The following is a 4678-nucleotide window of genomic DNA, read 5'->3' on the forward strand; positions in this document are numbered from 1 at the left end:
TTAAAGATATGACGCCACAAATCTGATAAACTTGATTATTTCTTCCTCAAAAAAAGCTCATTATGTACAGCCAGAACTGTGTAAACACAAGGAGGACTGATAAAGCCCCTTTTTACAAGATGTAATATAAGTCTCAGGTGTCCCCAGAATGTGTCTGTGAAGTTTCAGCTCAAAATACCTCACAGATCATTGATCAAACCATGTTGTAAATGCCAGTTTTTGAGTGGAAGGGAAAGCATGATGTTTCCAGAAGAGGGCGGAGCCTACAGCTCGTGCCTCCAAAAAAACACAAAACATCTGTTTGATTTTGATTAGGCCTATCATCTCTAAGGCGGCCACACTCACATTATCTGCATGTGTTTTACAGCCAGTCTAAACCTCTGATATATGGTTTTCTGAGCGCACACATCCGAAACACCACACAGAAAGCTGGATGTCAGACGGAGCGTCCCGTGAGGATTAAACTGAGTTCTCTTTCACGTCTTAAATACACACAAGGACAAGGTTATGTCAAAAACACACAAAGTTCACATTATGTTGGTTGTGTCTGTGAACGTAAATAGTAGGGAAAGAAATCGCATGTGTATTCAGTAGGCTACCTACTGCTATATGTTAATTTGACAAACAACAAAAGTAAAACAGAAAATCACTCACTGCTCTTGACTGAAAAACTTGCACATAAATTTAGGTAGGGCAGATTCTGGGTCTTAGTGCTAGTTTAACATGAAAAACATTTTGTATGCTTTATATAATAATCTAATCGCAGAACACATCAGACATGCTTTTGGCAGAATTCTATTGTCCTTGCGTTATTCAGCCTGAGGGTGGCGATCTAATGATGACTGACAGACTTTAGCACATGTCAAACGCATAGAATGCCATCATAGAATTGCTTTAAAGGGATAGTTCAGCCAAAAATGAAAATTAGCCCATGATTTACACACGCTCAAGTCATCCTAGCTGTATATGACTTTCTTCTTTCAGACGAATACAATCGGAGTTATATTAAAAAATGTCCTTGCTCTTCCAAGCTTTATAATGGCAGTGAATGGCCGTTTATGTTTTGAAGTCCATAAAAGTGCATCCATCCATGATAAAAGTGCATCTATATCCATGATAAAAGTGCATCCATCCATGATAAAAGTGCATCTATCATGATAAAAGTGCATCTATCCATGATAAAAGTGCATCTATATCCATGATAAAAGTGCATCCATCCATGATAAAAGTGCATCTATATCCATGATAAAAGTGCATCCATCCATGATAACAGTGCATCCATCCATGATAAAAGTGCATCTATATCCATGATAAAAGTGCATCTATCCATGATAAAAGTGCATCCATCCATGATAAAAGTGCATCTATCCATGATAAAAGTGCATCTATATCCATGATAAAAGTGCATCCATCCATGATAAAAGTGCATCCATCCATGATAAAAGTGCATCTATCCATGATAAAAGTGCATCCATCCATGATAAAAGTGCATCTATCCATGATAAAAGTGCATCTATATCCATGATAAAAGTGCATCTATATCCATGATAAAAGTGCATTTATACCCATGATAAAAGTGCATCCATCCATGATAAAAGTGCATTCATCCATCCATGATAAAAGTGCATCCATCCATGATAAAAGTGCATCTATATCCATGATAAAAGTGTATCTATCCATGATAAAAGTGCATCCATCCATGATAAAAGTGCATCCATCCATGATAAAAGTGCATCTCTATCCATGATAAAAGTGCATCCATCCATGATAAAAGTGCATCTATCCATGATAAAAGTGCATCTATATCCATGATAAAAGTGCATCCATCCATGATGAAAGTGCATCCATCCATGATAAAAGTGCATCTATATCCATGATAAAAGTGCATCTATCCATGATAAAAGTGCATCTATCCATGATAAAAGTGCATCTATATCCATGATAAAAGTGCATCCATCCATGATAAAAGTGCATCTATATCATGATAAAAGTGCATCCATCCATGATAAAAGTGCATCTATCCATGATAAAAGTGCATCTATATCCATGATAAAAGTGCTCCACACTGCTCTGGGGGGTTAATAAAGGCCTTCTGAAGCGAAGCGATGAGCTTGTGTAAGAAAAATATCCATATTTAAAACTTTGCCAACTAAAATAACTAGCTTACGGCAGACGACCGTACACAAGTCGACTTGCGCCGAAAGAGTAACCCTTGACGATGTATGGCGTAGGATGTAGGAGTAGCGTAAGCTTTAACGCCTCTCGCGGTTCAAACAAACAGGACTGGGCAACAAACTCAAGCTTCTCTTACATTTCTTTTTAAAAATTCTCGTTTTAAACTTCTAATTCGTGACCGGTGTTTTGTTTCGCTCTTTCCTCTGTGCTTCCGTGTTTGTCATTACGTTGTGCGTCAGGTCAAGGGTTACTCTTTCACCGTAAATCGATGCGTACGGCCGTCTGCCGGAAGCTAGTTATTTTAGTCGATAAAGTTTTAAATATGGATATTTTTCTTACACAAACGCATTGCTTCGCTTCAGTCGTGTCACGACAGAGTCAGTCAGCAGTCGTGGGGGCGGAGCCTAAGCATTTGTGACATCACAAAAGCTACAATCTGCAAATGGCTTGTTCTGAGACACTACTTATGATTTATGGGGATTAAAATGTTATAAAATACTACAATTTAAATGAATCATTTGATATTATACACTTATTGTGTTTTTACATTGTACTTATATATTTTAATGGTAACACTTTATTTTACAGTGTCCATGTTACATGTACTTCCCATAGTAATAACAGTAAATTATGCATAATTACATGCAACTAACCCTCAACCAAACCCTAATCCTACCCTAACCCTACAGTAAGTACTTGTAGTTAATTAATAGTACTCAGTACTTAAATGTATAATTACACTGTAACAATGACACCTTAAAAATAAAGTGTAACCAAAAAAATACCTGCATGCAATTACAGCTGTAATTAGTTTCTGTAATTACATCTAATGACCCTTCCCTTACATCTCAACCCATGCACCTTAAACCTAACCGTCCCACCAAACCTGTACTAACCAGCCGTATACACCTCAATAGCAGCAAAAGACTTTTGCAATACATCATTAACACAATAACAAGAAGTTCATTGTACCTAACACATTTTTTTAATGTAAGAACATCAAAAGAAGGTAAAGAGGTTCTTTTCATCAGACTGTGGAGTGGACAGGGTTAATGGACGTCATCTGAGGAAGAGAGTATTGTACGTTGGACATGGTTTGGTGTAGCATATGACTAAAGATTGATAAATGCAACGTCTCCTACAAAGAACAAGGCATGATGGCTTATACTGTAGCAGCATTTTACCCTTCAGCAAGACATTTAATTCAGATTACAACCTCAATAGGATAAAAGTGTCCATTTTATTTTTCTTTACAGCTCTGTGTGAACAGCTGATGCATTATTTTCCTTTTAATAACTTGATGGTGGGGGTGAAATTATGTCTGTGGAAATTTTAGACTCTGTGACATAGAATTTTCCAAGAACACCTTCAGATTGTGAAGGAGGAGGAACCTGACACATTTCCGGTCAGATGGCAAAAAGCAGTTCCTCAAAAAAGAATCTAGTGTGATTCAGCAGGATCTATTCATAAACCGATCAACCCAATGAACCGATACTGCTGTCATCTGTTGATGTGAAAAGGCAGAACATTTGCATTTGAAATTTTCTTCAGTTCAGCAGAATATATAATGCATGCTCTTATTGCGGTGAATTCCTCTGTGGTGAGTTGAGACAGAGGAAGATAACTTTAGTGTGATGTGTGTGTTGTGAAATATGTGTCTAGAGCCGTTCAGAGGGTAAAGCTCAGTTCTGGGCAGATCTCTGAGTCAGCAAATCACTGATCAAGATGTCTGCGTAAACCTGCATAGACACACACACACACACACACACACACACACACACACACACACACACACACACACACACACACACACACACACACACACACACACACATTAGAAGGTTTCATCCATTAAAAAAAACACACTTTTGCAGTAGAGGCTCTAAAGATAACATGAACTTAATGAACCTCTTTTGTGACGATGCTTGTACATTTTTATTATAATTTAAATATTATATTATATTTTTATATATTATGTTTTGCATTATATTTATCTAACAGTGTCCTTGTTACACCTGTTACATGTAGTTACTATATTAATAACTAAAACTATAGTAGTACTATAGTAAAATACTACAAGTAGGCTACATGTAGTTAATTAATATTACTCAGTAATTAAATGTAAAAGTACACTGTAACAAGGACACCTTAAAATAAAGTGTAACCTTATTGTGATCTTAAAATATTTTAATAATATCATCAAATATTTCGGAATAACTATTGGACAATAACTAACCACTCATTCTACATAGCTGAGCTCTTGTCCTGTTTCTCTTTGGGAAAACAAAATATCAAGTCCACTCAATATCATGTGTTGCATTTATGGATGCAATATTTGGTCAGTATTAATGTCTGCTTATACATATGCTCATAGGCTACTTATCATTTTATTCATATTTAATAGAATTTGCTAGAAGGGTTGAAGCATCAAACGTGGATTTGAAGTTTTGCACTGATGTGTGTGTGTGTAACCTTTGCAACTGGCGTCACGCATCGGCTACAC

This window comes from Squalius cephalus (genome assembly GCF_949319135.1).
Source record: "Squalius cephalus genome assembly, chromosome: 10".
In the NCBI taxonomy this organism is placed as follows: domain Eukaryota; kingdom Metazoa; phylum Chordata; class Actinopteri; order Cypriniformes; family Leuciscidae; genus Squalius; species Squalius cephalus.